We start from the raw sequence: 23,641 nt of genomic DNA, 5'->3' as shown, positions 1-23,641 counted from the left end.
CTGCCTGGAGAGTGGAGATGTCAAAGCTGCTGTCTGATTACATTGGTCAGTAAGAACTCAGACTGGCTTCTATATAACTTTCATTAATCAATATAGATGTAATCCTAAGAAACACTCTTTAATCACTGGGGTTTTTTAGTCTGGAGAAAAGAAGTCTGAGGGGAGACCTCATAGCTCTCTACAACTACCTGAGAGGAGGTTGCAGTGAGGAGGGTGTTGGTCCCTTTTCTCAGGTGGCAAGTGATAGGACACGAAGAAAACGTCTCAAGTTGTGTCAGGGGAGTTTTAGATTGTATATCAGGAATAATTTCTTCACATAAAGTATGGTCAAGCACTGGAATGGGCTGCCCAGGGAAGTGGTGGAGTCCCCATCCCTGGAGGTATTTAAGAGACGTGTGGATGTGGCACTGAGGGACATGGTTTAGTGGTGGGACTCGATAGGTCAGGTTGATGGTTGGACTTGGTGATCTTGAAGGTCTTTTTCAACCTAAATGAGGAGCATCTGTCCTCAGACAGAAAAGGCTGAGAGAGCTGGGACTGTTCAGCCTGGAGAACAGTACCAGCTCAGGGGACCTCATCACTGTCTCATACCTGAAGGGGGGTGCAGAGAAGATGAAGCCAGGCTCTGTCAGTGTTGCCCAGTGACAGGACAAGAGGCAATGGGCACGAACTGGAACACAGGAGGTTCTGTATAAACATCAGGAAGCACTTCTTTACTGTGCGGGTGACAGAGCACTGGCACAGGTTGCCCAGAGAGGTTGTGGAGCCTTTTTGCTTGGAGATCTTCAAAAGCCACTTGGATGTGGTCCTGGGCACCTATCTCTAGCTGGCCCTGCTTGAGCAGGGGTTTTGGACCAGGTGACCTGTCAGCCTTAACTTCTCAGTGATTGTGATGCTGTGATCCAGAATCAGATAACAGAAGTCCAATATACAAAGGATATTCTCTCACCTTGCCCTTCACTAACTGATTTTAATTCAGTTTTATTTCAGTTTCCTGGTTACCTTAAGCCCAGTCTCCTGAAATACCAGTAGTTGCCCCAATTATTCTGTTGTTGTCAGCCCATTTTCAGAGGAATAATGAGGCTCCCTGCTGGCCCAAGGCTTTAACACACTGCTCCACACGCTGGCAAATGTGGCAGCCCATCCTCCTGTGACAAGGGACTCATCATTCACCTCCTCCATCAGCCCTTATGTCCCTCCCTTCCTTCTCAGCTGCTCTGAGTGGTCCACAAAATAGATTTCTCTAGGAACCAGGTAAAACTTCAGTCTCCCTTTCACGGATGTAGCTGCATCAGGATCAGAGTCAGGTTCACTGGCTTTTTTTAGAAGGAAGAAATATATATATTTTTCCTGCATTGTGAAACTTTTCCTTCAGGAGATTTTGTTATGTTACGATCCAAGTCCTGCTATTTGGCACAGCAAGTAATTATTGTACAGTTACTGATTTTCTGACTCACCCCCTTGCAGATCAGTTCTGCTTCTTCGGATTCATTACAAGCCTCAAGGAGCTAAGCAGAAAAACAGCATGTCCCACCTTCACATGTCAGATAGTAAAGCTTAGTCATGCAGCTTAAAATAAAGTAAGCAAGGGGCAGATGGCAAAAAGGACAAAATGTGGCTTATTTAATCTGCCTGTGTTTGCAAGGAAGTAATTGTCTTCTAGGCTCCAGAAAACAGAGTGCTACCAGAAGACAAACAATGAAGCCTCTCTTTCCAGGGCACATATGACACTATTTGTATAGCTTCAACAGGAGCCTGCAGTTAATTCAGGGCTTTCAATAAAATTTACATTCACCATATGTAGAGGATAAAACACCTTCCTTGAATTGGGAAGCTGAATTGACCTGCTTCCCCTCCCTCGTGTGATCAGTTCACCCAGAGAAACTGTAATCCTCTTTTGAGCCCATACAGTAAAAATGTCTTTAACAAAGCAGCCTTTCCAACATAAAACTATTACGCGAGGAAACAAGGCAGTAAGTGGTACAATAACTTGAAACACATAATACTGTCAGAAACAATGACTATAGGCTTGACAGGTTCCATCAAACCGGTACCAATTTAAAGCTTTTAGTAAGTGCAATCATTAATGTATGCAGAGCTGTTAAGTAATGAGTCAGAGTAACGTAGCTACATTTTGTTGTGCACCGACTAACCAGGGAAGAACAGCTCACATACTGCAAGTACACTTGCTGATTAGGTATTCAATTTTGAAAGTATCCTTGAAGTTTTATTCAGTAACTTCTAAGGAATGAATGTTTACAGCACGGTTCTACACAGCGTGAAAGAATCCTTTTCTTGCCTCGGACAAATAAGACTTGTTTTAAACCTGCCATAGAGCTGATGAGAGGAACAGCTTCTGAGCAAAACCAAAGAGATGGACAGCCTGAATCAAGCTAATGTAAGAAAAAGCACATAAATTCAAAAGGCTCTTAAAAGTTTTAGCTTTTAGATGTTTTTAACCTTCTGAAGGTACCAAAGACACTAATGTGTTATGTTTAACTCCCTTTTGAGAGCCAGAGAGGAGCTGGCTAGCTCTAGAGGGTGCTGTATGTATTTGTACCTGGTTGACAAATGACAGCTGCAAGACAGCTTAACTGGAGAAAACAAAACACAAAAATGTGATGATTCCTACAAATTTGTTGTATGCCCCCAAATTTCCAAACTTGAGCTCCAGTGATTTCTAGAGTCTTTCTAAAACAGAGAAGGAGGTGCAGGGAAGACAACTGCATTCACTGGGGGAGGAAGCATCAGCCTTACAAGGAGGGGCTGGAGTTGAAACTCTTGTAGAGGAAAAAGGCTGGTGATGCAGGGAAGATGCTCCAGGAAGATAAAACCATGAAGATGCCAGATGAGGTTAGAGCAACACTTTCTTTCACCAGTCGTGCAGGCACTCAGTAACACCAGAAAATCTCTTTAAAAGAGCCAAAGGGGCATTCTGGGCAAGGTTGTAGAAGCAGATAGCTCCAGATAGTTCAAAGAAAAAACAGACAAATTTATGGACAGAAAGCTATAAGCAGATAATAAGGGGGATCAACAGATGCCCCTTCTGTCAGCTGTAATCCAGTGACTGCAGAGAATAGATTAGAGGGTGGGGCCAGGCATCTCCTGCTTTTGCTATTGAAGCCCAACATATCCATCAAGTTTGCACAGAAAACCCGCAAGAGAGTAGGCAGAGGTGACGATGGAAATACAAAACCGTTCCTCAAAATTCTGCATTTTTAAAGGTTCCTTTTACTTCTACACTAATGAAACCAAAGTATAAGGTTTGGGATTGCGTTGAAAGTCAGGATGGTGAGGTAGCATGAGAGAGGTGTTGCCTCATCTGTGTCCTGTCTTAGAAGTGAAGAAGCTGCAGTGCAGCTTTTCATAATATAATTGTTTCTTTTATGAGGAATAAGACCAATTTTGGTCACCACCAGTTTCAGTTTGGTCTTCCCATTGCTCCTGAATGCTGCAGCTCCTGACCTAATCTTCCCACTGTCTTTCCATCTCTCTGTCTAATGCAAGTTCCTATATGTACCAGGTACTATAGCGAATTCTTGTTATCTAACTTTTAAGTTACCTTGGCTCAATTTCTCTCTGTGGCTTTCCCAGGGTTGAAAATAACAGCAAAAGTATGGCTCAAAAAGCAGTAACACAACCAGGGAATAGTTTGGGTTTATCTTTTTGTTTGTGTTTTTTGTTTGTTTTGTTTTGAAAAGGAAAGTTAACCCTTGTGATCAAGAAAAGCATGTCAATCTTAACTCAGACAGATTTTCAGTTGCTGCCATCCATCTCCTCCCCTCTAAATTCAGGCACCTCTGTTAGCAATGTGGTGTCTGATTAGCAAAAGTATTTAGTAAGCTAATGTTCACTGTCCACAGCAGGAGGCTCACACAGCTTGGCTGATGAGAAATGAACTGCCTGAAGCTAGCTTTTAATGGCAACTAATTTCCCATATTTGATACTCAGCTCAGCCAACTAATATCTAGCTCAACCGTGACAAGACAATCACAGTTCCTTTTGAAAATCCTTTAATCTGGGATGCAAACCAGTTTGCTCAAGGCTATAATGAACTTCTGAGATTATGTACTGGCTATTTTAGAAGGAGGAATATTTTCTCTCTCTTTTTTCTTTTCTGTATGAGAGAGGCTTAAGAATACAGACTTTCATAGTTTCCTGCTTCTATGCATCTTGCCTAGTGCACAGAGATAATCTCCTGAAAGTCACTGGTAAAAAAAAAAAAAAGTTTTAAAAGGTCAAGTAAACAGCTTTCCCTTCAAATAACCCAAAGGATGTGGCAGTTCACAACAGCACAACATCATAAGTGGCTTTTAAATCAATTGATCTTGTTATTCTAAATGTGTTTTAAATATCTAACATGTTTTATACTGCACTGGCTTGGGCTTTGACAAATCCCATTACTCTCTGTTACTCTATCTCATTACACAGTGAATTATTAAATAGAACACTTAACCTAATTAGATATTATTGTCATGATACATACAGACATCTTGAAACGAGTCTTTCCTTTTTGTTGTTTTGACTAGTCCCTCAATTTTTTTAATTTTTATTCTGTGTTGTTGTTTGTTTTTTTGTTTTTCCTTTCTTTGGAGGCATCAAATCTCTGTGTTTTTTTTTTTTGTTTGCTTTGTTTTGTTTTTTTTCCTTCCTTAAATGTTTCCTGGATATAACAATACACGATCACGTATGGATGTAGATTTGTTAGAAATACGGCATGTGTGCCTGTACATATATACATGTACACACAAAAACCAAAAATGACCCTGGGTCACAGACAATTTTTTTTTTCTCCTGTAGTGGTGTGCATGGTCTTTCACTTTTGTGGAGTAAATAAGGTTTTAGACTAGAATACAAATTTTCACTTCAAGGATATTTGTTCCAGGAGGGATGAAATTTTTAGTCTATTCTACAAGTTAGTTGAAAGTTCCCACTCTGTCCCATGACACATATCTAGTACACCACAGGGCCTTCCCATGTGCCATCAGTCCTCACCAATGGGCTCTAATTCCAATGGCAAAAGCGTGCACCTGTAAAGCTGTGTGAGATAATTGCTGGCTATTCATTTCAGAGAGTTATCGGATCTACAAAGCCAGGCTAGTGCATTTTCTCAGTCTTTTCAAAATACGGTGCAGTCAGGGCTGGTTAATTGGAAAAGATGCTTCCCATCAAATAGTATACTTTTAAATTAACAAACTGTCACTTGCAGATCTGTTTCAGATCACTTCATTATTATCCCAGCAAACTTTCAAACTAAAATATTTATTTTCCTCAGTCACACTGTGCAAATCAGGTCAAAAATATTACTTGACATAGGAATAACTTGTAAGAGTTGCTTTGGCTATTTACCAAGCTGTCACGCTTATCTTTTCAGTGGCATTTCCCATATTGGGAAACATGGCAAATGCTGCAGACAGTGTTATTGTTGTGGGAGGGAGTTATCCAGTGTTTAATGATGCTAACTATAGATTATTCATTTTTCAGAAATGGCCCTTCTGTATGTTATGTTCAAGTAACCCTCTCCAAGAGGTACTAACTTATGGTTAATTTGTGCCTCCTGAAGTCATCTCTGTGCTGAGGATGGGATGCACTGAGGGCAATGCAGTTTCTAAGCGGAGGTCTCCATTGCCATTTGCTTTTTATGACACCACTGGCTCCTCTGAGTGTCCCCTCTCTCGCCCTACACTGCAATGCAACATATTGGATGATGGTGTAAATTGCTATGGGCAACATCACTGTTTATCCCTGCTAAAGATACCCCCAGTATGTCAAGTCCTTATAATTGATTTTTTTGTGTGTGTGAAAAATGCTGGAGAATCATACCTTTCTTTTTTGTTTATTCCCATACGCCTGTTTCCTACTTATTTATTTCCTTATTTTTAAATCTAAATGAAGGAATTTCTTCTGTGCAGTCAAGATGACTTTCATTATTCCAAATCAGCAAACTTAAACACTTTTGCTATTCACAACATGCATGCATGTTATCAATCGCAACTGTGTTTGTTGCAGTATATATATATAATGGGAAAAGTAAAAATTGCCTTACTTAGTACATAATTTCATTATTTTAAGAGTTTTTTTGTTGTTATTGTTTTTATGAATAGCTGTTGTAAACTAAATCAGTGTCTTCATGCTTGTACTTCACACTGAAAATGAGAAAGGCACTCAAACATGCACCAAATGAGAAAGAAAATACAAAATGGTGGCAACCATTTTGGGTAAACGAGCTGCTCATGTTCTTATCTGTGTGTATAAAAGTGAGATTATTTGATTTCTTTAGCTACTTTATGATTGAAATTAGAAACTGCCTTGTATGACAGTAAGACTCTTACCAGTCACTCATACTTGGTGTTGCATGACAAGCATCATCTCTGTGTAGATGAGCTGGTTTCATCATTAAAAAAACAAAACAACAACAACAACAAAAAAAACAAACAGGCATAAGTATTGCCATTTCTACAATCTGGAAAGTATGTAGATTTTAAAAATGATGGGCTCAGTCAAAAACATAAACCAACCTTGAAAAAACGTGCAATGCTTGTAACCAAATGGAATGCCTTGAAACCAAAACCCAGAGATTTAAATCCACAGTTTCAACTGATGAGATTTTTTTTTTTAATGCACCAATTAATATCTGTGATGCAGCAGAATGCCCACTCAGAGTTTGTGATGAGCTATTTTGCAATCTTGCCAATGGCCACAGAAAAGCAAGAGTTTTTATCAAGGCCAAAATTCAGTTAAGAATTAAAAATAAATATCAATGTTTTTTTAAAAAGTATATGCCCTCTACAAATCAGTATTTCAAATGACATATTTCTGAATTGAAAAGAGATTCCAAGGGTTTGTTTTGATGCTACATATGCTCAATGTTACATGTGCTATGTATACATTGTGTTATATGAGGGGGAAACATTATGTTTAGAAGATTTTCTGTTTGTAAAATCAAATGTTAAAAAATTAAGAGAGAGAAGATTTGGAGAGCAGGATTAGGAGATGGAGATTAAGAGAATGGCTGGCTGTCCATGAAGTGCTAACCAGAGTCCTTGTGATGCAGCACGGTCTGTACTCATGATCACCTACTACTTTCTGAAGGACGCATTCAGTTTGTGAAAGGCAGAATGCAGAACTAATGTGTTACATCTATGTGGGGGAAAGGCTTAGTACCTGCAGATCTTGGCTTTCTTTGTTACTGCTGTTTGGATACACTCAGTGCTTGAGGTAGGATGTTGTGAGAAGAAAAAGGGTGACTGTTTCATGGGAAGGCAGCTCGCAGAAACCTTGTGAAATTGTATTTTTACCCTCACTCCACCACCAAGTTTTCACGTAATGCTGGAGAAAGTCACTTGGATCTGTTCTTTCACAAGTGGCCAATAACTCCATGTTCCTCTATTTGAAAATGCTTTACTTAGATTAAGGTCTCTATACAAAAAGTGCCAAGCACACATAACTGCAGTGAAGTTCCTGATTATATACAGACATATTATGCTAACTACTCTAAAAAAGTAATTCCTAGACATCCTAAAGTGGACACCTAAAATTAATGGGCATTTTTTATATTATTTTCATCTTAATCTCTTTAAGAATTAGTTCCTCACTAGTCGAGATAATTACACCTCTCTCCATCATCAGGTTATTACATAGGTACGGTCATTAAAGATTTTGAACCACTTAGTCACTAGAGTGATGAGCTCACAACAAAGCTTTCCTTCTAAAAGACATAGTAAAAGGGCCTATTTTCACCAAAAATCACCCTAGCAGATCTCAGTCATCTTTAACAATATGGGTTGAAAGTGGCCAATGCATTCAAAATACATGCAGACATCATGATCACCAAAGCCTTGCTGGCGAAGACAGGCTGAAAATAATTCGTGTTGGTGTAACTGGTACACAGGTGTACAAGCGTTTGTATTCAGGATGACACCTGAATTGTGTTTCTGGTGTTTCTTAGTGTCTTAAAGAAGTTATGGGGTAGATGGAGTGTCTGTCTAGAGCCAGCTAGTAGGGGGATCCATATGGTGTGTATATAGGCATATATATTTTTTTCCATTAAATAGGTGTTATCCTGATCTGGTCTGTGTTGATCCATGTGGCCAGCCTCAGACATATATGTATATATATGTATTTTGAGTGTGCATGTGTGCACATGAGCCCACTGGGAATGCATGCACAGCCTCACCACCAGCTGGTCCTGGGGATCTGGAACTGCAGCAGCCTCCCCTCTGTCAGGCTGCTGGGTATGATGAGCCCTAACAGATGGGCCCTTCTTTGCCAAAAGGTTTCAAACCCATTTCCTAAACAACCAAGGAATGATGGAACTCGTGAATACGAAATTTGCTTCCAGGATATGAGGAATTATGGCCTAATGGTTACTGATCCTTTTCCATCTCTTCCTCTAAACCTGGCCCTTTGGTACCCTCACCTGCTGTACAATCACATCTCTCTTGGGAACAGCAGGCAGTACTCGGCAGCTCTCTTTCAATAGCAAATACACCACACAAAACAGAAAACACCACTGCATAACTTCTTCCTTTGTGATAACCTGCTTCATACTGTTCGTCCTCCTTCAATGTTGTTCTTTACATTTTTTCCCCCCGAATGCTTTGCTGGAAGGACATTTAGATGAAAAGAGAGGCTGTTGCTAGGTTATCTTCCCTGGGCTAGCTAGCAAGAGATTCAAATGCCTCCCATGTTCCTGAACAGACCTCTCCAGGCACTGATAGTTTTGCTGTTTTCCAAAGACAGCAACATCCCCAGCTTGAAGGAAGATGTCACACCTGCAAGGGTGTAGCAGAACTGGCAGTGGGCTGGGTGGAGGGGTGAGCTGAACATGCAGGCCCACAAATTTTAGGACAGGAATAGTTAGGAAGAGTCCCAGTAGCTTGTTAATTACTGTGGATCATCAGTGCCTCATGACAGGGCTGTTGGGATTACGAGACATTAAAAGATGTGTCTGTCGCCTGCAGCTTGCTCATTCCTTCTCACATCTCTTCTTCAGAGCATGAGGGACACCACAGATCCCAGAGTGGCTGAGGCTGGCAGGGCCCTCTGGTGGTGACCTGGTGCCACCCGTGCCCAAGCAGGGACACCCAGAGCAGGGTGCCCAGCACCACGTCCAGGCGGCTTCTAAGGGCTCCAAGGAGGAGACCCCACAGCCTCTGGGCAGCCTGTGCCACAAATTGATGCGCTCTATGCACATTTTTACTCAGTGAGTTGCAATCTCTTATTTCTCACTATTTACCTCACAATTCAAGAGATTAATAATTTATTAATGTAGATGTATTACAACTGATGAGTTGTACAACCCAGTTGTACTCAGGTTCTGCTCTGGTTGGTCCTTCAAATTTAGCTGGAAGATTGGGCTCTCCTTGTATCATCCACACTTTTTCCAGAAAAGCTCAAAAATTGAGCTAACTGTACTATTTACTCCGTAGAAACTATTTGCTAGGAGGAAAAAAAAAACAGGATTTTATTTTAACACAATTTTTAAAGGAAATCATCCAATTTAGAATTAGATGATACTTAGTAGATAAAAATCTCCTTACAGGTGTTTTGCCATACTCTGTTGTTAATTTTTCCTTGATAAATTGCTTGTTCCCAGCATTGCAAAACTCTGTGGTTTACTGTAAATGTATTACTGCTAAGAAATGAATACAGAGGTCTTTTTTTTTTTTTTTTTTTTTTTTTTTTCTGGTGTAAGCAGTGCGGCTGCTGATCAATTTTGTGACATGAAGGATGGTGGTGTCATGACCTGGCAGGAACAGACAGTGACCACAGGAGATGGAAGAGGAGTGGATCCAGATGAGGAAATAACCCACCAGTGATGCAGTGTTCAGTAAAAAAGCATGGGGGCAAAACGTACAATTAAAGAAATCAGGGAGAGATGAGGAGGTCAGGTGGCTGTGGGTTGTAAAATCCTGCAGTCCAGAATTGAAACCTCATACACCCTAAATTTCTATTACCTTTTCCTCACTCTTTTCCTTGTTACTTTTGCTCTTTGGTTCAGCAGTTTTTCTGAATATAAGATAATTCATCTTAGACTGGGTGGCAGGGGACAGACTTCAGCTGGTGTGCATGGGTCCAACTTCACGCTGGCTGCGAAGCTGCTCCAGCACTCTTTGTTCTTTGTGCAGGAAAACAGAATTGCCGAGAGACATCAGCTGCGCCGTGCTTATCGCAGCGCTCGTGGCTGGGCTCTCCTCATCCGCTGCTTTTGTAGCACATCGCTTTGTACCATTTTCCTGCAGTTTTGTCAGCCAGGTAACTACATGTCATTGATGGTATATGTGCAACTCGTACTCCTTGGAATAAATAATAAAAAGGCAAACTGACACTTATACTGTAAGTGCCTGGAATTAATTCTGGGAAAGAATAATCTTTCAAAGCAGGAACACTATGTGGATGGCAGATTGTCAGCTACTCCCAATTTCTCTCTATTCTGACTTGGCATCAGCATGGGTATCTTTTCCTTTGCTCTTTCCCTAGTTGCATTAATGCCATCACATGTAGCTTCAAGTTTACTGTTGTTGGATGCAGCAAAAATGAATCTGCATCCCTGCTGATGTTGTGATACTGGGTTGGACTGGTGAAGAGTAATTTTACTAAAAAGATTTACTAAACCTAGTTTTACTTTAGCTTTTCATTTTCTTTTCCGTCTGTGCTATGAAAAAATGGGTCTCACTGAGACATCAGAAAACAGTGCTGGATTCTCTAGGACTTTGTATCTCCATTGGCTTCAAAGCAGATACTCCTGATTTACTGGTGTTGAGCAAGGGTAGGGCCGAGGCCATAGTGCTGCACATATTTCACATTAACTATCTCTGGTACAGTATCACAAATGCAGTTTTTTTAATGTCTGTGTCTTCTGAATAATTAATCTAGGAGTGTGTTTGTCCTGGCCCAGTAATACCACTCTGCTGGTGTTTACCATTATTTGTGATTTAATGTTAACTTTGTTTTTCTGTCAAATAAAACAGGGTACCTTGTGTGCACCCAAGTCAGATGTTTCTGAGAGAATAGGGCCTCTGATAACACTGAGGGAAAAATTTAATTGTACCCCCACCCCCGCATCATTTACATAACTCAGATTGATGAGATAGGAAGGAAAGTGTTTACAATGCAAGAAGATAGGAATTTGGGGATTTAAATAGGAAGTGAATCGAAATGAGCTGTCTGAGGTAATTATGAAACACATACTTCATATGTTTTCATTAGATATTGCTATTATACTACACAAGGCAAAGGAGTTTGATTAAACTACAGCTCAGTATATAAATTTATGCATAAATTACCCAGAAATCAGTTAGTTCATTATCTTTCAGGAACTCAGCAGGGGACTGAGCAAAAGTTTAGCTGTACTGGGATAAATAATTTGAACAAGAATAAGAAGTGTGTTTGGTAGGAAGAAAAACACCAGCAAGGTCGTGAGATGGAGCATGACAAGGGGTTAAATTAACTGGTGTGCAAAGTCCCAGGCAGGGACAACCACCAGCAGAAGGAGCCTGGCCAGACTGAGCAGGTCCTGACCTCCGTCTCCACCACATGAAGCCCAGGGCACAGGGAACATCCTCCTGTAGCTCCTGTGGGGCCACATCAAAGCCTACTGGCTGCACAGAGCACCTCGAAAAGGGATATCTCCCTCCTGCAGGCACAGCTGCAATGTAGGTGCTAGCTTTTCCCTTTCTGTTTGGGAATGGTTCTTCAGGCTGGTTTCACTGGTAGTTTGCTCATGGAACAGGGCTCAGCAAACAGCATAGAGCTAGATTATTTTCTGATTTAACTTCCAGCCTCTAGTGAGTGTGTGTTTTCTTTTCATATAAGGACATCTTTTTATTTTTTATTTTTTAGAAACATTGCATACAGGACCATTGAATAATTGAGCTATTGAAGAATCATAGCCAAACTCCATCATCAGACTACCCTCAAAGTTGGCTTTTGACCACTGAATGAAAGGTGATGTTGCCAAGCCATCAGTGGCAAACAGTCAGAATATGATTTCTACAGACTCTTCTAGCATTAAACTTTATCTGATTGTGCTGAATATTGCTCAGTGTATGTTCCATTTGTTGGTATTCTATGGGCCTGACTCTCCTGTTTATTGAAACAAATGTTCATGAGAATGTTGCACCAGCCATCCAGTGAGAGAAGCTATCACAAAACATTCTGCATTAACCTTTCTGTCATTGCAGTAAGGCTGTGAATACACCCCAGCTCCATGCATCAGCATGTCACAGAAGCCTTGGCTCTCACAAATACTTATACACTTCTTTTCCCATTCCTTAAAGCTAGCTAGACTGAATGTCTTCACCTTCTGTAGACATAACACGATGCTGTTACATTCTTGTTGCTAATGAGGATACAGGTTTAGTACCTGTGTTCAGGATTTATGGTATGATTTCATTGAAATGCCTCTCAAGGATCTGTCTCTCCAGGCTACTTTTCTGCATTTTTCTTAATAACTGCTACAAGCACCGTCAAAGTGCTTAGAGTTTAACTTATAGCTGATTCTTTAGCCTTTAAAAAAAAAATCTTTTCTTCTGTGTCTGCTCAGGATGCTTGTTCCCTTTTTACCCTTCGCCTCTTTAAATTTCTTTGCAATCAATTATAAGACACCAATCTACCTATCTCACTCCCTGTCTGTAGTGTATCAGCACCAGCTTCTACTGTAATCCACTCTGCGTTGGTATTGACTGCCTCTCTCCAAGCCCGGTATCATCAACAAATACCGCTGCCTGACTAAACCATCTTTTAATAAATAAACACAACAAACCTTGGCCCTAATAACAAAGCTTGTGGCTTTGATAATCCCCTTTCCCATTAATTCACTCGGAAGTCCGATATTCTTTCTATATTCCCTGCCAGAATAATCTATCACATCAAGCATTTTTCAGGGAGCTGTGTTACAAACACTGTTCCGTTTCGACCATGATCTCCTGTCAGCAGACGCCATGTGGTAAGCTTGTTAACTCCTTCAGAAGTTTGACTGGTATTTCATATATTTATACATTTTTACACCAGAAGGGACATGTTGCTTGACGCTCTGGATGACCCAAACTATACAATTTTATTCAGCATCTCTTATGTTAGTATAGACTCCCCCTTCCCAGGAAGTCTGTTAGGAAGACTTCTGGTCTTGAATTCAAGCCATGGAGATTTGTCCACTGCCACTGGTCATTTATTTTTGGTGGCTAATTATTGCTGTGAAAAACGGACACTTCTGAATTTGCTTTTTGGAATCCAGTTTGAATTTGGCAGATGCCAGCCTCCAGCCACCGCAGCCTGTTACATTTCTATGTGCATGACTAAACTACTATATGCCCTCAGAATTTTCTCCCTGCAGAGATTATGGAAAGTTCATTCTGGCTGTTGAGTAGGCTGCTCCCTCTGTCTTTTCCTTTGTCCCTCCCTCCAGTGTAAGTCCCTCTCTCCAAAGAAGGTCCTCCACTTTTCACAGCATCCTCGTGCCTGTGATCTTAGCCCTCTCCTATCCTTTACTGGCCTTCATAAGTGCAGAAGGAGTAAGCAAACAGTTCATTCCAGTAATGCTCTCACCTCTGCTGACTACATAGGTAAATTAATTTCCATACCTTTACTTTCTGATTCCCTATTCATCCTTGAAAGGTTCATATTAGGTCTTTTGGCCATGACATCCTGCTGAGAGGTTCACAGTCTACTGCCTTGAGTGCATCTATGATGCTTGCTGTAACTGAAACAAGAACTGTCAGTATAGGTTTCTCTTGCATGTTTTCCCCAATATTTTCTCCGACAGCACTTTCATCCAATATTATCTTCACCTGATTACTTTTCCCACTGTTGTTCTGCATAAAACGAATGGTTTCTTGCTGTCAGATAAAATCCCTTCTTAAAAGTAAAGGCATTAAATTTGATACCTTCTATTTCAATGATATTTTCTGATATTTTGAAGAGGTTTTTAATGTAGTATGTGTGCTAACATACCTGAATTTATCCTTCTTCCTTTTTTTCTGAATAGAGCAGGGGTCTTTGTCATTGGCCATTAATTTAAACCTTCCCATCTCCTATTTTCTTTGACTTTCTCTTGGATATGGCCTTGACTTATGGTATATTTTCTTCTTCTCATTGAAAATAAATATGTGATTATTTCTCCATCACATTTTGTGAGCACAGGAATAAAGAATTCATTTTACTTTTTACAGTGTCAGCCCTTTCTGTCAATATATTACCCCTTCCATGTCTCATTTCACCTCTTGTACCATCTCTTGTTCCTTTATGTATACAAAACATGTCTTCCCATTTATCTTACCTCTCATTCATACCTCTTTTCATTCTTCACCTTCCCTTTTCTTATCATTTTCCTGCAGTTTCATAATCATTTCTATAATCTTCCTAGTCCTCCCCTGTATTGATGCTTTATATCTGGTGCTAACCTTTATTTCATTCCTGATTACTTTTTGTACTTTTGTTCATCACACAGTCTATCAATTGTTATAAGCTTTGGGCTCGCCTGTTCCAACCATGCTTACTGCTGTGGATGTATCAGTGCATCTGCCTATATGGATCTCTGAACATTTGACATTTTTCTCCCCAAGTCCATTTCCTTGCCATGAATCCGTTTCCCAGTTTCAACAGGATGACCCCTCTGCCTAAGCTGTCTGCAGCTAACTCATGCCTTGCCCTCCTGTTTTTTTTTTTTGTTTGTTTGTTTTTCAGTTCTGTGGTAAAAGAGTTGTTCTGCTCATGGGGACGAACTTGGCACTGTGAATGCGCAAAGGGCAAAGTACCAGTGTCTGAAAACCTGTATACTGGGACCAGCTGAAAGTGGGAGGGGAAGCACAAGTTCCTCCTGATGGCCTCTCTCCTGGTCAGAGCAGCCTCCTCTTGCAAATGAGAGGGATGGGTGGTGGCTGAGTTTGGGTGCTGGAGACCCCAAAAGGGGAGAGGAACATCCTCATGTGCCCAAGGACATCTTGGAGAGAGTCACAGGTAAACCCACCCCCATCTCTGGCTGGGTCTTCATCCTCCATTATCCCTCCAAGTACAAAGTAACCCCTTACAAAAATCCATACCTTCTCTAAACATACATTGAAGCCATATTTTTATTCTTTCTGTACATTCTATTTTCTGGGTACTCTACTGTGCTAGTGGGCTTATGGGGTGAGAGAAGGAGATATAAAATGAAACGTTTGCTTTCCTAAAAATGTTTTCCTTCCTTGCAATTGTCAGAGAAAAGACCCATGAGGAACTATCTCCCAGGAAAGCATTTGAGAAGTGCCATTACAAACCCACTGGAAACAACGAAAAAAATTCCACTCTGTCTGAAGAGGCCAAGATTTCTTGCCAAGCAGCAAAACACTTTAAGCTCTTCAACAGCAACACAGCACTGTCTGTGGGATGCAAGGCTGCTGCTGTTGTAGAAACCACACATCTACACCATGCAGTGGAGCCTCTTGCAGGACCTTCAAACCGATGGCGTCCATCCTGGCTCCAAGGAGAACAGGCATCATCATGCAGGGCTGTGTGCAAATTAATGAGGTGCTCTGGACTGCTTCTGGTTGGGATAACAGCATCAGGGTCACATCTCCAAGGATTTTGACCTGCTGGGTCAGCCAGAAACCTGTCAATAGATGACGCTTGTTTTTGCCAATGCTGCTGTCTGGGAGGCAATGGACTCCAGCAGAATCAGGATCACAACTACAAGCTACTGAACTTGCTGTTCCCATGTTCTGCCTCTGTTTAGCATCAGAACAGGCCTGAGGCATACTAATTTATTATTTTTTTTAGTGTGAAAATATAGCAGAAATGTTATGTTTGGACTTCAGTGAAGCGGAGTCCCAGTCAGCAAATTCTCTGGGTGGTTTGCCTTGCCCCGGCTCTTTGTCCTTCCCATACCAGTCTGCCCATGCACATGGTTGTTGCTGCATTGTTCATTGCACACACTCTGCCTGGTAGCTGACTCCAGCATTTGGGCACACTTGTAAAACAATAGAAGGTTTCTTCCACACATGAGAAGTTTGTCATTGTTGTTTTTTGTTTGTTTGTTTATGTGTTTTCCTGTGCTGTTTGTTAATAACAATTTACAAGTCCCTTTGTACCTTCTGATTATAACCTAACCTGTGCTATTCAGATTTTGTGGATTAATTCATTTTTCTGTATTGCTTTTCCCTTAAACTTTATAGGCATGTATATTCATGAAAAGAACAGAGGGGAAAAAAATCCCAGAAATTACCACAAGAAAAACCCCTGCTAAAAGCAATAAGTTTGCTGACAGATGGTAGAATCAGTTGAAAATCGAGTACCATATTTACTAAGTCTAACCCATTTAGTAAGCCAGAAAAGTGTTATCTAATTCTATCCCCTGTGTGTTTGTGTTTTGGAATAAACAGATGCCTAATGAGGAATGTGTCTAGTATGGTTTTTGAAGAACCTGGATGGATCCTGGTTCTGATTCAATACTTGATTTTGACAAAGATGATAACACTCACTGCAGAATCTATTGTTTTGTCTCACAGAACCACAAATATTCCCATTTTGCTGACAGATAAAAAGTGGTTTCAGAAAAAAAGGTGCCAGAACAGGGCACAAATCAGAAGAAAAAGAAAATAAAAAACAACAAACAGAAGTGTTGAATGACTTAACCTGCATTTTACATTTCTTGTTCTATTTATACAACACCCAAAAATGCAGTGAAGGAAAGGGCAAACACACTTGAATCACTTGCAGGCTTGACAGCTACCACAATCAATTCGTGTATGTTTTGTGCTGGGTTTTATAAAATAATAGGGACTGGTTTAGAAAGACACATGCTTGTGTACTTTGTGGCAGATCTGGGTGAGAAGCAAAGATTGAATAAACAGAGCAGGGTAATGTGAGCAACGAGTGCTTTAGGGAAGATGAACCTCTTGTGGGCCATGCTTGGCCAGTGAGGCTATTGCATCTGCAATGTCTGTGCAGAAGAAAGTGAGCTTCCCCAAAGGCTGGCTGGATGGCTTCTAACATCTCACCCTTGACTGGAACCATTAGGAAGTTTACCAAAAAAAAAAATCTGCCCTCTGTGAAGTCCATAAAAAATACTTACGGAATGAGAGATATTAGACTTTTAAAATACATCTACTTTTCCTAATACTGCAGGGAAGGAGTAGATAAAGAATAGGATCTGGTCTAGTGTAAAATAAATGATATCTTCACATAGAGGGGAATATTTAGAAAGGATTATTTAAAAGGAGGGAGATATAACGTCTATTTTTCCACAGTATTTTAAAATTAATTGATTAGTAATAGATTTCAATAAATTCATATTCACCCATTCCCACTTATAAAAGTTGTTTAAGATCTGCTAAAGAATTTTGCTAAGTCTTGTTTTCAATTATATGAACCTGTTATGAGAGACTTAGGTTCTGGAAATTCAAAATATCTGCCTAAAAATACCAGGAAGCTGTGGTTTGATTATTGGGAATCTCATCCCTGTTCCCAGCACTTGCTGTTTACCTGTTCTGTGGGCACAAGTGAGTTGTTTCTATTCTCTTTCTGTGTTCCCCTTTACACCCAGGAGGTGCATAGTGTTTCTCACCCCATGGAATTCTAAATCCAAACTCACACATGCATTACTCTAATATAGTCAATTTTCTAATTTTGTCATAAGATTATCTAAGGTATTGGTCAAGTTAGCATGTTGTTATCGCATTACTGCAGAAAATGCCAACTCATGCATCAAAGGAAAGTGGACGCTGGTGGTGGTAACAGAGTGTTTTAACACATGGATATAGATGTGATTCTTAAATATTAATAACGAGAATTGCATTTCACCTCTTATCTAGGCGGTATCCAAAGATGGTTTTCTGTTCACATTTTAGCAAAAGAGAGCTCTCATGGGGAACCTGAGGGAAAAGAAAAATTACTGGCACTGTGCATTTCTTCTGCAGGCTTTTCCACCCCTCAAAGGCAGCAGAGTCAAAATGCTTGTGGGAAAGATCTTACCCTGTCCTTGGTTTAAAAATGTAGCAGAAGTATAAATTTGTTCTGTTTCTAGTTTTATGCGAAAGAACGAGGGAAACTGCAAAAGACTATGGATCCTGATTTTGATGTTTTACATTTTTTCTTGCCCATTCTTGGCTATACTTTGTCGCATTTCCAAGGCATTAAAACAGAGACTCAGGGGCCTAGCTAGGCATAATGGTATAAAGTTTCTGGTGCGGTAAGCTGTAACACTCTGTATGCTCTGGAAAGTTTGCATTCAGCCTTTTAATAAGTGAAGACACAACATAATGCTCCTGATAATTTTCAGCATGGACAGATGGTATATGAACAGCCTGGTGGGAGGAGAACCAGCCCAGCTTAGGGTAACAATGTTCGACTAGCTATCAGGGAGGAAACAGACTTCCTCTGCCATTGCCCAGTGCCAAGGAGCTTGTTTTATCTCCTGCTCACCACACTGATCATGCTTTGCTTTCTTCTGTTTTATAGGCATTGGCTTTGTGCAGAAAGTGCAGCTCCTTTCTCCTGCCAAAATGAAACAGTATTTTAGATTATAACTAGGCTAGGAGTCATTCACAATTAATTCTGCTCAAAACCTCCTCTAGCTGGAAATGCAGATTGGACCAATTTGCTGTGAGTTGCTACAAGGTGAGGAAGGTGCTCACCACTTCTATTCCGTACTGAATTTTCCAGTTTGTGTGCTAAAGCTGGAGCTGGCTGCAGCCGCTGCCCCAGCCACGAAGCAGGGCACGTTAGCAGGAGAACGGGTGGGTTCAGAGATGCTTTGGGAAGTTTCTCTGGGTCTGTAGCACCCAAATTAGATTTTTCAGGGGCTGTGTATGTGAATCTGTCAGTGCTTCTCCCTCTGCAAGACAATTCAGCAGCAGTGGCAGCAGGAAGTGGCATGCTGGAGAGAGGCAGCATGCTGGGATGGCTGAATGTGATTTTTGTAAGCCTACTTCTGAAAATGCCACTTGTCCTCTTTCAGATTGCCTTCTTTGCCACTGCCCACCTTGGAATAAAGGAGCTAGGAATATATTTCATCACCATTATCCTTTCTGTACATGAATGTGTTAATGACACAGGGCAAAGCATTTCTGCAGCCCCGGAGTGCTGCCCGCAATCAGCAAAGTCCTGCCATGTTCCACCTCCGGACAGATGCTTCAGCTGAGCCAACAGAGAGATGGTTAATAGGTCAAGGAGATTGCTAGTGATGGGAGGATGGATTGAAGATGTGCATTTACTGTGCATTCTGGGTCTTGGGGGCTAGCAGAGACAAGTGTCTTCCATGAGCAATAAATTAATCTTAAAAAATAAATGATTTCTTTTAAAAGTGCATTCCTTTCTCTGGAGCCTCAATCTCTCTACTGAGCAGGTGGCACAGAGTAAAAGAAAAGAATAAAGAGAAAATGTCACCTCTCTCTCCTGCAACTCTCTTTAAAATGTTTGAACACTTTTTTTTAAGTTTAATTTAATTTTCTTGTCTCTGCTATTTATTTTTATTTTATTTTAATTTTATTTTTATTGTGCCTGAATTCAAGGATGCTGAAAATAGCGCAAGATAGTTCCTGTAAATCTCTATCTGCTTTTCTTCTCATCTCAGGGTGGACAGGAGTTTTTTGTTTCATACATTATTGACAATGTGATAGAATGGTGATTCCACGAAGTGAGCAGGAGCCTTAAAAAGTTAATGAGGAGGGACAACACGGGATTGTTGTTATTGTTACTTTTTAATGTTATGTAGCATTAGGACTGGGCAGCTGGGCACGCTGGATACTGACTGCCACTGCTGTCATTTTTATTGCACCGTGCTGCTGACAAAAGCTGTTACCCCTCCTGGGCTCTTCAGTGCACCCGCCACCTTCCCATCACTGCACCTCACTGGACCTCACTGGCAAAGTGGGGAACACACACGCTGACATCCACAAAGCACAGTGAATCCACACATAACATTTGTAGACAAACATTTATCTCAGGAAGGAAAAAAAGAAAACAATATAATTTTGATTTCCTAAAGACTGAAGCTTCTACCTTCCCTAAAGACATCCACTGAATAAGCTTAGTATGTCCTCTGGCTAACATCTGTAGTAAACTTACCTCAAAGACACAAGTACCGGGAGGTTTATTACAGTCAGTACCTTTGGATATATTATTTTACACAATGATACCATCTGTTTCATACTGTAGCACATATCTGAGCACTCCAACAGCAGTTGCAAATACCTCTGTCAGGACACTTGGAAGCATATAGGGCTGGTGCTGGGCAATATCATGGGGCTAAGAATATGCTGACATATTCTGGGCTGGATCCTCTCTTACATTGGTGTTATTTTTATATAGCTCCGGAGACTTCAACTGAGCAAGTCCATACTTATACAAACATGAGGTCAAGACCTCATCCAAGGATTATTTAAGGCTAAAACATTTTAATCTACAATGAAAATAATGGAGAAATTCCTTCTCATGAGAGTGCCTAGTCCTTGTGAAATGTCTGTCTCTTCAGCTGTCCAAATGAGAAATAGAGGAAGTAGAGCCCTCTGTATGATAGTCTGACGCCCTGGAATTTTAACTGCTAAATGTTTCAGTTAAGAAACCCAAGCCAGAAAATGATCTGCACTTCTCCTGTGTGGCAAAAAATTCAATTGGTTTTGTGTCTTTAGCTGGTAGGGCTTCATTGACTTTAAATGGACCTGAAGATTTTTCTCAGAAGTCAAACGAGGATTTTGTAAGTTCACCCAGAATTGCTAAGGTCACAACTGATGGCCACATATCATTATCAGTGATATAGATAGATGTTGACATTGATTTTTTTTAAATATCTGTCTCACCCGTCTTTTCAAAGTTGTTATTTTCATGTGCTTCTTCTTTTTTCTTTTTTCTTCTTTTTTTTTTTTTTTTATACATCTTATCAATTATTGCTGCTTAGAAGAGTTTCCTCACCAACCTTTCCAACTTAGTCCCCAAATTGTGGGAAGGAATCAAAGGAATGATGTTTGCTGCTGTTTAACTTTGAATCACTGGCAAATGTTTTATGTAACTCATTTTCTTCCACACAATTAGATTGTAAGGACATAGAGACTAGGCTCTCATTTTTTTTATTTTATTTTTTTTTTTTAATTCAAAGGTCTCAGTAAGCAAAGCATAATGTATTCTGCCCAAACTGTGAGAACAGAGCAATACAGAATAATTTACTTCACTAATGCCAAATTAAAATTCATAACACAATTCTTTAATTACCATCTGAATCCAATTCTCAAAGAAGTTTGCCCTAATTGCATTGTTGATATGCATGGATGCAAATAAGATGTTGACTGTTTCCCTTGTAGCAAATGACTCTGTTTCTAATATGCACACATCTAACAACATGGGGCCAAGTTCATCCCTGGTAAAAACCCATTAGAGTTAGCAGAGTTATATCAGGGATGAATCTGAACCACTCTTCTCAGGAAAGCTGGTCTAGTTATCAGCCACTAAAAATTGCCCCTCCAGTGCCTACAGACAAATGCACTGTCCCTGTTTTCCCTGAGCAAGACCGTGAAAAGCTCCCAGAACCCCCCCAGCAAGCTGGAAAGACAAAAGTGTGAAACAGGCATGTGTGGAACAACATTTGCCAGAAGGTAGCAGGGACGTATATGTCCAGATGTTCTTCTCTGCTTTTGTGACAGCACTGAATAGGGATCTTATTCTTAGCCCACAAGCACAGGTGTTTCAAAGGAACAGAGTGAGAATTTCTGATTGGAGATACAGGAAATTAAATAATATTCACCAAAGAAGATAATAGCGTGGGCATCATTTGGGCATATTTGTAACGGCTACATACTTCTCTCAGGTGAGCTAATTAGATGGAAGCACTTTGAAATATTCTCCTGGTTACAGAAATTAAAATAGATTAAAAAGTTATTTTTGGTAAATATCCGGGCACAAAGAAGGTGTCACATTCTTGTGGAAAAAGGAAACCAAGCACATTTTCTCAAGTAAAAGCCACCCATTCTGTCCATGGCGCTAGCCTGATGGTAAGCAATAAATAGCAATATAAGTGCCTATTGTAGTCCAAGGGTTGCTTACAGAAGATGGTAGTGCTCCCTTGCAGTTAGGATAGGAGGTGGGAGAGTAGCAATGAATCATTTTTCTGAGCACGTTTTTGTTTCATTTTTGCCAGCCAGATAAGATGAGCTGAAGTCCTCCTGTTCACTTTTCATTAGAGGTTTTGGTTGAAGGGAACTAATATTCATAGTGTGCTTCTTCAGTTGCCTAAGCCATGTTTTCTTAAAGGAGATCTGAAAAAGGTGAAGAAATGTGCTTGCTGCCATTCTTTCTTCTTTGATGATGCTTTTAATGATGCTTTTAAAAGGCCATAAATGTTTGCATTTTTTGTTTATTACATTGGAAACTCAGCCTCAGTCTACTTTGCTGTTCCTGGGGAGAAGAAAAAAAAAAAAAAAAAAGTAGGTCTGTGTACAATTAGAGAATAAGTTGTTGGAGATATTCGAAATACCTACATAAATAAAACTCTTCCAAAAGGAAAACTGTTATTATTCAGATGGTTTAAAATCCTGAATCTAGTTAATACCTATGTATCTCAGAGGCTTGAATAGGGTCATTAAAACTTTTCTAAGTGCACTAAAGATCCTCTGCAGTTGTGGCACCTGCATGGCCTGAAGGAAGGTGCTTCTCTCTGTGGTCAAAGCCAAGCCATCGGTGCAGACCTCCTTGTGAGGCTCCGGCTCTGGTTCAGCCACTCAACCAAGGCAGGAGGGTGGTGAGGCTCTGGTGGTCGGTGCGAATGTGGGTCATCTGGGAAGTCCTGTTGGTGGTGGTCTTCAAGAGAAAGTCATGGAGGTCATAGAATCATCGAATGGCTTGGGTTGGAAGGGACCTTAAAGCCCATCTAGTTCCCATCCCCCTGCCATAGGCAGTGATGCTGCCTGCTACATTAGGTTGGCCAAGGCCCCATCCAACTTGGCCTTGAACACCTCCTCAGGTGAACAACAGCAAAGTAGAAAATGACAAGGATGAACTGGTGAATGTGGAAGTTGTAGGAAGCTGGAGGTCTTTATTGCTTAGCTGCCTCTCATTAACATTTGGCACAGCTAGCATGGGCTTGGGCCATGGGATCAGGGATCTCTCCTCCTTCCTGCATGGAAATGGCTGTAGTAACTAATACAAAGTGAAACCAGCACAGCAAGGGGAAATGAGTGCCATGAACTCCAACTCCGCTTGCTGTGAGCAAACTGAACTGCTACGTTAAAAAACATGAACGAAGACATTTTTCAGTTAGAAAGGCCAAGGACAGGAAATCAGGTAAGGAGGAAAATAATCAAATATTGAGGGATGACAAAAAAAATTGCACATAATTGCCCTTACTGAAGTCTCTGGAGTGATGGAAGAGATGTTAAAATCTATTTATAAATGGCAAAGTAGTAGAAAGTTGGGTACCTAGAGGATGTTGGAAAGTTTTATTTTGGAAAACAGAAAATGTCAGTGTTGCCAGAAGACCCCGGTTGTCCTCTGGGGAGGTCCTTGTCACCTTCACTCCCAGCTCCTGGTTGAGCTGTTGAGGTTACATACTGAAGTCCTTACAGGTGATCATTTGTTGGCACAGAAATGTGTGGTTTTGGTTTGGTTTTGGTTTGCTTGTTTATTTATTTATTTATTTTTAACTGACAGGAGAACCTGATTTTGGATTTCATGATGA

General features: G+C 40.6%; 2 long non-coding RNA genes across 2 annotated transcripts in view; both read left to right on the top strand.

The window, feature by feature from the left end:
• The window catches only part of LOC121064647, a 42,434-nt gene extending 32,624 nt beyond the window's left edge, over nucleotides 1–9,810 (top strand). Inside the window, exon 4 of the long non-coding RNA XR_005816598.1 lies at nucleotides 9,701–9,810. This is a non-coding gene — a long non-coding RNA (uncharacterized LOC121064647). The remainder of the gene's footprint in view (nucleotides 1–9,700) is intronic.
• A 293-nt stretch (nucleotides 9,811–10,103) lies between these two features.
• Nucleotides 10,104–16,357, top strand: LOC121066077. Its single transcript, XR_005817493.1, has 4 exons — nucleotides 10,104–10,257; nucleotides 11,845–11,949; nucleotides 14,686–14,836; nucleotides 15,199–16,357. It is a non-coding gene; the product is annotated as an uncharacterized LOC121066077 (long non-coding RNA).
• The last annotated feature ends 7,284 nt before the right edge of the window (nucleotides 16,358–23,641 follow it).

This window comes from Cygnus olor, chromosome 2 (genome assembly GCF_009769625.2).
Source record: "Cygnus olor isolate bCygOlo1 chromosome 2, bCygOlo1.pri.v2, whole genome shotgun sequence".
NCBI lineage: Eukaryota > Metazoa > Chordata > Aves > Anseriformes > Anatidae > Cygnus > Cygnus olor.
This window is presented reverse-complemented; position numbering and strand designations above follow the sequence as displayed.